The sequence below is a fragment of the Castanea sativa genome, chromosome 12 (assembly GCF_040712315.1).
Source record: "Castanea sativa cultivar Marrone di Chiusa Pesio chromosome 12, ASM4071231v1".
NCBI lineage: Eukaryota > Viridiplantae > Streptophyta > Magnoliopsida > Fagales > Fagaceae > Castanea > Castanea sativa.
The window spans coordinates 31,896,648-31,909,054 of NC_134024.1; the positions used below are offsets into that span (position 1 = coordinate 31,896,648).

Genomic DNA, 12,407 nt, shown 5'->3' on the forward strand with positions numbered 1-12,407 from the left:
TCATACTGAAGTCCCCAGAGGGTGATAAGTTGGAATACACAACCCGTCTATAGTACCAAACCACCAACAATGAAGCTGAGTATGAAACTCTACTCAAAGGGCTGGAATTGGCTAAGTCTTTAGGGGCGGAGTCAATAATAGTCAAGGGAGACTCTCAGCTAGTTATCAATCAAGTAAATGGAATGTGTGAAGCTAAGGAAGATTGAATGAAGAAATACCTCAACAAAGTGAAGCGGCTCGTCCAGAAATTTAAAGAAGTCAGTTTTGTTCAACTCCTGAGGGAGGAAAACATGGAAGTAGATGCCTTGGCGAGAGCGACTTTGGAAGGAGGAGTTATGGATGAATATGACAGAATCCAATACATGCCAAGCATAGACCTTCCAGATATACAGCAAATATGAGGAGGAGAAAATTGGATGAGTTAATTGTAATCTATCTTGAGGATGGAAGGCTTCCAGAAGACAAGGACAAGACTAGAAAGTTGAGGGCCAGGGCTACCAAGCATGTCCTCATAAATGAAGTACTATACAAGCGAGGCTTTTCTTAACCCTACCTAAGGTGCCTGGCTCAAGATGAGTCAAACTATGTGTTGAGAGAGGTCCATGAAAGAGCATATGGGAATCACTCGGGAGCAAGGTCGCTAATCCATAAGGTCGTCCGTGTAGGCTACTATTGGCCAACAATTCAAGCAAATGCTAAGGCTTATGTCAAGGTATGTGACCAGTGTCAGCGCTTCAGTAATGTTCCTAGGCAGCTATCGGAGTACCAGACCCCCATGATGGCCTCGTGGCCCTTTGCACAATGGGGATTGGATGTCCTAGGTCCTTTTCCCCTAGGAACGAACTAGACAGATGAAATTTTTGGAGGTAGGGATTGACTACTTTACCAAGTGGGTGGAGGCCGAACCTCTTGCAAAAATTACTCAGTAAAATGTTAAGAACTTTGTTTGGAAAAACATTCTATGTAGGTTCGGAGCACCTAGGGTACTAGTATCTGATAACATACTACAGTTTGACAACACACCTTTCAGGGACTTTTGTGAACAGTTCGAAATCAATAATCACTATTTCTCACCCACTCACCCACAAGCGAACGGACAAGCAGAAGTAGCGAACCGATCCCTGCTGAAAATCATCAAAACTCGGCTCGATGGGGCAAAAGGGGTATGGCCCGACGAGTTACCAGGTGTTCTTTGGGCTTGCAGGATGACTGTGAGGACCCCGACAGGAGAAACCCCCTTCAAACTAGCCTACGGAAGTAAAGCAGTCATACCAACAGAGGTTCATATGGCTAACTATCGAGTGATGAAATATCAAGAGAAAGAAAATGAGGAGCAACTTCGTCTTGACCTCGATCTCATTAATGAGGTAAGGATGGATGCGGAGTAAAGAACAGCAAGATACAAGAATCTTATGGATAGGCAGCATGATGCCATGGTAAAACCCAAGTGTTTCAACATTGGGTACCTCGTTCTTAAAAGGGTGTCCTTGGCAACCAGGAACCTAGCTCATGGAAAATTAGGACCCAATTGGGAAGGACCCTATAGGGTAATCAACTGCAAGAGGCAGGGGTCGTACTACTTGGAAGCTCTAGACAGACGGAAGTTGGAGCACCCTTGGAACGGGGAGCACCTGAGAAGGTACTATCAGTAATGAGCTCGGACGAAAGTTACCAAGGATGAGGTTACAGATATGGACGAGGTTGCAGCCGCGGTCTATGCTTATTTCTCATGTTTACTGTTGTGTTTTTACTACTACTGTTGTGTGTTTTAAGAATAAAAAGTGCACTAGTTCTTAAACTTTTGCACCATCTACAGACAAGTTTGTGAAAGACGAGGTTGTGTATATTTAAGTATTTTCCCAAGTGTTTTCCTAAGGCATTGGCTTCTAAGCATGTGCCATATTTGTAGATGATGTTTATATAATAATATGGTTTGGATTTCCAATGTATTTAATACATAAATCTAATTTCCATAATAGTACCCACAAAAAGGCAAAAGCCTAAAAGGAATGAAAATTTCTGGACGCAAGGATGTAACGTTCATAAGCTTTCCTCGAAATGAGGATAAAACAAAGAAAAATAAGCTAAAGCATACTCGTCTGAAAAACAGATAGACGAGAAAAGGGCATACAATAAAGCCAAAAGTCCATGAACGAGCATCTAGCCAAGACGCTCTAGTGTTCTAGGATGAGTCAGACACTAGAAACGTCTTGATGAAAGACGAATGCCAATCGCCCAGCCTATGGACGAGGAAAAGGACTGGCAAAATCATTATTGCCACTTCTGGGATAAGTCACACTTAGAAAATTTAAATGGCAAACAAGAGGCCCATGCATAAGTAGGTCATCCATAAGAAAAATGCGTGGACGACCCTCCAACACTTAGAGTGGACAGATTACTTAAAAGCCAATAATATTAATGATGAAAATAGAGGATAGACTTGTCCATACAATAACATTCAACGATGGATAAAAATAAACATTCATCAAAGTTTAAAAAGGGTAGACGACCACCGTCCAAAAACCCTTTCAAAGTAAGCCTAAAAAGGCAATTGTTAATAAACTTGTCCAAAGCACTCTGGACGAGTGAAATGTACTCAAATACATCTTAACAAAGGTCCTAAAAACAATGGACCAAACCAAAATAAAAATAAAATGAAAAATACTTGAATAAGCAAAATATAAAAATCTCATCTTTAAGCAGGAGGGGCATCAGCATTAGGGTCGTCCTGAGGTGGCAGTGTGGTAGCATCGTCCTCTATATTGATGTTCTCTAAACTCGTTTGGAGGAGGGAGCTTGAAGCAGCCCCACGGCGTCCATCCTGAAATCTTCAAACCCAGCTGCATAGTTGGTATCCAATAAATTGGTGAATTGTTTGGATGCCTTAAACTCTGCAACTACGTCTCCCTTAGCTTTTTCAAGAAGGGCACTTAACTCGTCGTTCTTCTTCTGAAGGAGATCAAGATGAGTATCCTTCTCTTTGACTTCAATCTTCAACTCCTCGACGTGGTTTTACAACTTCTTTGCGTCGTCCTTAGCCTTAGCAGCCACCTCAGCCCACCTTTTAGACTCGTCCTTCCCCTTTTTAACCGTCTTCTCTAGTAGAATCCTCATCTTGTCTAGCTCAGTTGCCTGCCTAGACGTGGCGATGAACTTAGACATTGCCTGCATAAATTAAAATTTTATTACAATGTATACATGCTTATTAATGACAGGACGAGGTATTCATATATAATGAGTACATACCTTAAAAAGGTCATGAACACTAGAGTGCTCAAAGTCCTTCAAAGACATGTCATAACATGTCGTCACGTCCTCGTCCGTCACAACCTTCTCGAACCTTTCCCAAGCCAAGTCCTCATTTCCAAGAAGGTTGTGAGGCACCTGTTGAGGAGGTTGAGACGAGGTAGGCGCGTTAATTGTGGACGGAATTTGCACCGACAGTGGACCCTTGGGCTTTGAATCAACGTCCAAAATCTGGACGGGGTGACCCTAGGGAAGGAGGAAGGGATTGGGTTGGTCGTCCTGAGTTTGGGCGTCCTGAGGCTTGGACGACCTATGCTTAGCCTTTTTCTCCTTACGTCTGCTCGGAAGGTTCCCCAAATCAACTCCTATTAACAGGTTTTTTCTTTTATCACTAATAGATAGACGAGGTTAGGATTGCACCCCCTGCCCAGCTGCCTTGTCTATCATTTCTTTGCCTTTGTTCTCCTTCATCGTTGCCATTCCTAAAAAGAAAGACGTCAGTCACCAAAAAAAAAAAAAAAGAAGAAGGAAAGAGAAAAGGAGAGAAAATGAGAACTTATGTCTACCAACAATGAGATCGTGGGCAATAGCTTTAGCGGATGGCTCTGGACCTAACCCCTAAGTGGCAAGACGTTGAAGGCTTACCAAGAAATGAAAAGTCCTGTCAGTATATAGACGCGCCTTTAGGATTCGTTCAAGATAGAACTTGCTTAAATGGGGCCGTCTAGCACCTAAAAAAAAAAATGTTTAGACGACTACAATCATGAATAAATAACAGATAATAAAGTGACAACCACTGATGTACCTTTAGGACGAAAGTTCCCTAACTTTCCTATGTAGGGAGGGAATGGATCCCTGTCAACCTCAATAGGGCGTCTAACCCAAAAACCAGAGACGAAGAAAAACTCCGTCTTCCATTTCCTATCTGAGGTGACTAAGGACTTTATTAACGTATAATCTCTCCCTTTGGCTGTGAACTAATAAAAGCCAAGGGATTGGTTAATCTCGGAGGGCTTATAGCAGAAGAGGAACTCAACCACAGTAAGAGGACGATCCCCTCAAACACCTCCCTCCACAAAACTTGCATAGCGATAATTAATCTCCATGCATTGGGGTTGAACTGGGATATAACTAAACCTAACCTAGAAAGCAACTCCCTGGCAAAGACATTAAGGGGCAACCTCAAACCCCCCAAGAGGTAAGCCTCATAAATGCCAACGCCAAAACGGGGTTAACAACACCACTCCCCACGCACAGTTACCTTGGGATTTAAGTCCTCAGGAATTTGGTACCAAGTCTTAAGGACGCCTAATTTTTTCTCGTCCGTCTTAAAGGCAACCCTGACATCACAACTATAAACTATCTCCTCCTTGTCTTGAATAGTAGATGAGGGAGCGCTTATGCCAGCCCTAGACCCGGACTTAACCTTCGTCCTAAGTCCTTCCTGCAGTACCTCTAAGGGAACCCCAGGGACACCAGACGTATACTCGACTGTAGTGTTTCCTCCACTGCTGCTATTGCAACCACTGCTACTACTATCACTAGACCCGCTAAAACTGCTAGGGTCATGATACTCGTCTATGGCTTTATCAACACTATTGCTAGACGAAGAAAGGACTACCTCAGACATTCTTTAAGAAAGCTTAAAACCTGAGGACGAGGATGGAGAAAATACCTAGATCTAGACGAGGGAAGACTATGGACGTAGGAAATCTCTAGACGAGGCGCTAAGATAAGGGATGTCAAAGAAGAAAATTTGAGAAATGCAAAGGGTACGAGAGGAATTCCACTATTTATAGGCATTGAAAATAGAGTCTCGAATTACGTGACCAACCATGACACGCCATGTGGCATTTCCCTCGAAAAATTAAATCATCGTGACAAATTGTCAATGAAATTGCGACGCGTAGCACAATCTGGAACCGTAGAACTCAGTCATTAAGACTGCAACACTTGGAGTAGCATATGATCACCCACATGAAGACACGCGTCCAGAGAATAGCAGTAGGTCCTCCAATACACTGGACGACCTTTTGGACAAAGGGGCAACTGATGGGGTATGATAAAATACAACTCCAATATCGTCCATGAAGGTCGTCCAGGGCAAGGCCAGGAAAGCGAAGGTTGTAAAAACCTCGTCCATGTAGGAAGATGCTTGGACGAGCTTCATATGGTCAAGTTTGACAAAACCGCTCCGTTTCGTCCAAGGGAGCCATCAACCTTGTCCATGAGAAGGTTGTCCATATAGGAACAACCTTCCTTGGAAGCAAGGTACGCTCGTTAGAAAGACCCCTGGACGAGCCCTTGACACTTAGGAAAATTCTCGATTTAGTACTACAACTCTTTATCACATGCATAACTTCCGGTGACAGTTATATGAGAAAAATATAACTTCTAAATGGTTGTAGACGTTATTCCTGAACCCTCAAACCTCCTCAAATGTAGGGGAGGTTACAAGTCTAATAACTGTTTCCAGGCTACGCTATATAAACGCTCATTCAGACTAGATAAAGGTACGTTTTTACATTTCTTGAAAAGTTGGAACTCCAAAATTTAAGAGAGAAAACTAACTTTGACATCGGAGGATCTGGGCCGGCAACCCTGGTCACCTTTGATCATTGTTCCTTCTTTTTCGGGGTTTCAAGACAGTCACCATACCAGTTTACTGATTTTCTTTGCATCATCATAATTCATATAACATTTTAGATATGCCCTACTTTTATAATTTTAACACAAAAATTGCAGGTCAAGTCATTTTTTTTTTTTTGATTGCTAGATATTAGTACTTCCATGTAATATCCTTTTTTAAATCTCCTATATCTATAATGCCCTATGACTAATTAGTAATATTAGTTTAATAATTTCAACACTTAATGACTATAACTCTGGACGAATTAGTTTGCTATGTTCAAAATCAACCACTAAAGTAACTAAACAATTACCACATATATTATATCATACGTTTTTTTTTTCATGAATGAGCTAAGAATATGAGGACATTGCAGCATGGTAATTGGTACCAAGGAGCTAGGTGGGTTACTGTTTCAAGGAGAAAAAATAAAAATAGAGAAGATCTAGGAAGTTGTGGATTGGGTTTTAGGACAAATTATACTCAAAAAAAATTTTTGATAAGTAATTTACACTAAAAATATATAAAATCAATAGTTTATATCAATAATGTCAAGATCCTATAGTTGTAATTCAGTTTTGGTTTTTTTTTTTTTGAAAAATATAAAAAAGCTCCAAAAAGCGTGCTTTGAGCTTTTTGAAAAAACGCAAAAAAGTGTACTTCTTTGAATGAGCTTAGCTTTTGAGGCAAAAAGTGCTAGAGTCTTGGGACTTCGAGCTTTGAGCTTAAGTGCGCTTAAAGCGCACTTTTAACAACACTGACTATTCATGGGTCTCACTGTATTATTTCAACTAACAATTACTTTTATCTACGGTACTTTCAACAAAAAGTTTTTAGTTTCAGTAAAATAAGCGGATCCCAAATAGGCCCTTAGTGTCTGTTTGGCAAGATTATTTTTGTCAACTTATTTTACGGTTCAACTTAATTTTTTGTACTAACTGTACTATTTCAACTAACTTTTACCTTTATTTACAGTACTTTTAACAAAAAGTTTTGAGTTCCAGCAAAATAAGCGGGTCCTAAATAGACCCTTAGTGTGTGTTTGGCTCTAAATTAAAAAGCTAGCTTATTTTACTATTCATCTTATTTTTGCTATTATTCATGGATACCATTGCACTTTTTGATAATATTCATAGATTCCACTGTACTATTTCAGTTAACTTTTACCTTTATCTACGATACTTTCAGTAAAATAAGCGGATCCCAAACAGACACTTAGAGTGTGTTTGTCATGAGCTTATAAGCTCAGTTTTTAGCTTTTAACTTTTATGTACAGCTTTTTACAACCTCACTTTTTCCCGCATTTTTGCACATTTTCAAATCTTTTTCAAGGTACAAGCATACTTTAACATATTTTCAGCAAAAAGTTTACAATTTCAGCTAAATAAGTTGTTTCCAAAACAGATCCTTATATATCGTGGTGTGTGATTTTCTTTCTTTTTCTTTTTTTTTCATTTTTTTTTTTTCATTTTTGAGTTTTCTTTGGTGGGAGGGTTTGGAAAATTGGAGTTGAAGATGATGATGGATCATGGATGGGAAAATATGGTACCATTGAAAGGAAAGGAAGGAAGAAAATAATGATAAAGAAAAACTTTTTATGATTGTAGGTGGTGGGGACAAAGAGAAGAAGCTTTGTTAAGGAGAATGCTTTTTTTAATATGATTTAAGAAAATTAGAATTAAAGTAGACATAATGAAATAAAATTCACTTTTAGAGATTTAGAGTAGACATAATGAAATATACGTCAATCAATTCTAGAGATTTGTTTAAATGACTAATATTTTCTTATAATTTTGTGATAATCATATGTAATTTACTTTTCGCTTATTATCGAGAGTTTAACAGTTTGTAAGTTCTAGCTAATTCAACTGATAAAGTCTCAAAATATTTATGGTTCAAATATCTTCACCTCATTGTAATTACTAAAGTATTTAGCTTATCAATGAAATTTGTATTTTGTCATCAATTTTGGTACCTATCAAATTATTTTTGAAACCTAAATATTTTGAGACTTTACCAGTTGAACTAACTGGAATCCACAACTATTAGACACTTGATAATAAGCTAAAAATAAATTACATACATTTCTTATGATTATCACAAAATTATAAGAAAATAATAGTCATTTAAACAAAACTCTAGAATTGACTGACATGTATTTCATTATGTCTACTCTAATTCTCTAAAAGTAGATTTTATTTCATTATGTCTACTTTAATTCTAATTTGCTTAAATCATATAAAATAAAAATAAATAAAGCATTGTGTGTGTGTGGGGGGGGGGGGGGCTTTTTGTGCTAATGGGCCTGAGCCTATTCTACTGTGCTTAGGCCCATTGGGTTATGGGTTGAAGAGCTGGGGCTAGCCTAATACCCTAGAAAAACCACGCTATAGTCCAGTTTGTGCACAGATCAATTTTTCCCAATATGCAAACAATGTTGGATAAATCTGGTTTTGTATCTCATACAAAACACATAGCGGAAGCAACAAATAAGGATCTATTTCATTCATGATTGATAACGTGCACTGTGTAAATTTTAGAATTTAAGAACAAGATAGCGTACCTTGGTGTGGAGAAATTCAAAACAAAGATTAGAAGTACTTGGGAACACTTTTAATCTTCACTCCAATTCCACTTTGCACCCAAGAAGTATGGTCTCTCAATCAGTTTTCAAAGGGAGAATGAAAGTGTGTCTCATTCTCACATACACACCATTTCTTATATCTCTCTAATAAAAAATTCTGTATGTTTCTCTCTTTATAACTAATTGATTATCTAATTAGACTGGCCTATTGGGCCTTTCCAATTGGGCTTTAGTGTGTGGCTTGGAGTGGGACCAAAAGGGACCAATAAAACACTAGCTCCAATGGGCCTTGGGCTTTTCCGTCAACTCTTGACAAGTCCAAAGTTACCATTAATTATATTTAATACCACTATATAAATATAATTGCACTCTAGGCCTTATTAATAAATTATATCCCAAGACTTTATTGTACATGCAACCCTTTTATAAAATATTCGTAGTAACACAAACTCATAAAATATAGGTTGCCACTTTGAAAATTACTACATCTTTATTCTTGAGTGCCTGGTTTAATCCTTTAAGTCATTCATCATATATTTATGAAATCCAATTGGATTTCATAAATATATATATTTTAGTAACTTCTTACCAAAGTGGTTAGGCCTAACACTCTGAATAACCAAACTCATTAAACTTATCTTAAGGGAATATTTATATCTCCGTCAAGAGACTATGAATTCCATCTTGAGAATATATGTTCCATCAACACTAAATGTGGCTGCCTAACATACTAAGGTTTTGACCGATACTTTAGATCTCACTCCTGATATATCAAAGTAACCTACACCTCATGATCAGGTCCATTATTCTCTCAGAATTAAGAATTCATGCAAATGGAAGTCGTGAGATTTATTATTCATTTGACAGTCTTTAAGAGAATAATAAATCTCACAGCGGTCCAGTTCAATATGTTTTAACTCTTAAAACATATCAACATATCAACTAGAAGTCTACACTTCCATGATCAAGACAAATCATCTTAGTTGATACGTTATAGTCTTCGCAAATGAAATGCCTAATTTCATCACCGACTACAAACTATAAATTCTGAGTTTACAAAGAACTTGTGACTTATATCTTCTGTGACTAAATCACATAAATCACATACTATGCATCTCATGGACTATATGATAATGTCCTAATATTCATGTTACTATTATTTTAGATAATAATAAAATAACTTTATTTATCATAACATTAAGTCATACATAATGTCATACATAGCATCATACAATAGGATTTAAGGGCACATATCCTAACAAACAGAGTAAACAACGCTATAGCAAATCAGGTGTTGTGGCAAACACAACACTTGCACAGCTAAATCACTACCACAATAGAAACAACTGATATTGCAAATATGAAAAATACCATAACAGAAACAACTGATAAAACAAATAAGAAAAGGTACCACAGTAGAAACAACTAATATAGTGAATATGAAAAATACCACAGTAAAAACAACTGATACAACAAATATGAAAAATATAATAAACATTGCCACGGCAGGAACAACTAGTACAACAAATGTAATAAAGGCTACAGCAAAATGACTAGCACAACTAATAATAAATAAAAGATGCCAAGACAAAATAGTGATTGTGATTTTTGGCAAATGAGAGTACGTATGTCCATAATAAAAACCATGGGTCAATCTTTCAGCAGAAATTGAACCAAGTGTGGGGGCCTTTTCACGTTGATGGGCTAGGGATTGTTCTACTGCACTCAAGCCTGTGATTTAAGGGTTCAAGGAGTTGGGACTGGCCTGTTATCCTAGTAGGGCTATGCCGTAGATTGGTTTGTGTGCAAGTCAGGCCTTCTCAACGTTCATTGAGACCAGAAGTGCTACAGCAGACTAGTGCTAGTAATCATGAGCTGTCCCATAATAAAACTAGTTGTTGCTGATACTTTCTTCTCGATTCCTTCTTCTATAACTCGAGCTTGGAGAAGGAAATAATAGGGCCCTATGGAAAATGTGGTCAGAAATCCATAATAGAGTCCAACCACAAAGATTGAATTGATTATCTTCATGCATATCATGACAAGATAACTTGATGAGAATCAACAAGCATTCAAGGATCCATTGCATGTTCCAGTTGGTCCTATTACAAGAGCAAGATCCAAGAAGATCAAAGATGCACTTCATAGGCTGATTCAAGAGATTTTAGCTGATTCTAATGCAGGACATTCCAAGCTTGGCCCAAAGGAAGCTGAAAGCGTAATAAATTTAATTCAAGCTATTTAGGGTTGATCTGGCTTAATTGAAAGTGATTTATGGCATGAATTAATGGCTGATTGACTTTCCAGCTCTATATCAGTTAAGGCAGATTTTTTTCTATTTTGGATATGCTAATTTCAGACCAAATCAACTTTTATTTAGGGTTTTATTATTTAGTACGTTTTTTTAGGAGTTATTTTAGAATATATTTTCTTGTCTGTCAAGTTTTATGGAGCCCTTAAATAGGCCCTGAAGTTTGTAAACGTTTTTCATGATATTATTGAATAAAAATCAGAAAAGGTGAGGCTTTGCTCTTCTTTTGGTTCTTCAAGAACTGTGAACTTATCAGGAATTCTTCCTTGTGGCGTTCAAAATTTATACCTTTGGTTCGTGATTCTTTATAATCATTGGGTCAAGGTCAACTTATACCTTTGGTTCGCGTTTCGATTATAAACGTTGGGTCAGGGTCTCTATCAAAAATCTGAATTTTAGCTTTCTTGGGCAAGTATTCCAATATTTTTGTTGGTTCTCAAAGCGTGTCAATTGAGGTTCGCATCAACTGTGAACTTATCAGGGATTCTTTCTTATGGCGTTCAAACTTTATACCTTCGGTTCGTGATTCTTTATAATCATTGGGTCAAGGTCAACTTATACCTGTGGTTCGCGTTTCGATTATAAACGTTGGGTCAGGGTTTTCTATCATAAATATGAATTTTAGTTTTCTTGGGTAAATATTCCAATATTTTTGTTGGGTCTCAAAGCGTGTCGATTGAGGTTCGCATCATAGAATCCTTTCTATTGCCAAGAATGTATTGACCCCTTGTGATGAATTAATTGATTAATTAGCCAAGTTTAATAATTAATCAAATTAACATGCAATGTACGTGGCAGCACAAAAAAATCACCAACTAAAATAAAATGCAGCGGAAAATAAAGTTGACAAGGTGAATTGTTTTCGAATGGGGAAAACCTCCAAGGCAAAAAACCTCATCGGATGATTTTAAGGTCACCACTCCCGAGAATTCACTATTATCCAAATAAGCAGTTACAAGTAAAGGAATCCCAGTACCTTATACCAACCTACAGTTAAACCCTTACCCTAATGCCCAGTTGAACTTTTTCTGTAGTGACAATCTATCCTTTTAATGCACGGCTCCCAATACATGACTAACCAATAGATGCGCGGATTCTAGTACGTGACTTAATCACCAACTTGAGAAGGATATTGGCTACAAAGTTCTTCAGTTCATCATACGATGAAGATCACGAAGTTGCTTGGTCACAAAATCCTACGGTGTGATGCAACTCAAGGAGCTGGTCATGATGATCATACACGTGGAAATGGAGTTGAATTTGCACATGACCCTTTGTCACTTCCTAGTGGCCCAATTACAAGACTTAGAGCCAAACGTTTCAGGGAAGCACTAAATGGACTAGTCCAAGAGAATTGGGCTGATTCTGAAAAGACCAAGATGGGCTCAGATAATAATCAAGGCTTAGTCCATGTCATCAAAGCAATTAAAGAGGCTAATTAGCATGTAAATTCGCACCCAGCATGGTCTGACCATTAGAGGGTGTTAAAATACATTAAATCTAGTCATTTAGCTATGTTTGACTGCCTTTAAAAGTCCGAGAATCCAAAGAATCGTGGAAACTAGTTTAGGTTAATTTTTGTGCTGTTTTTAAAGTTGTAATTATGACTTTGCCTATTCTTGGAGGGTTGTTCCAGG

At 37.8% G+C, this 12,407-nt stretch overlaps 1 pseudogene; it reads right to left on the minus strand.

Moving 5' to 3' along the window:
• Window positions 1-3,012: 3,012 nt before the first annotated feature.
• Window positions 3,013-12,407, minus strand: part of LOC142620530 (uncharacterized) — a 35,007-nt pseudogene continuing 25,612 nt past the window's right edge.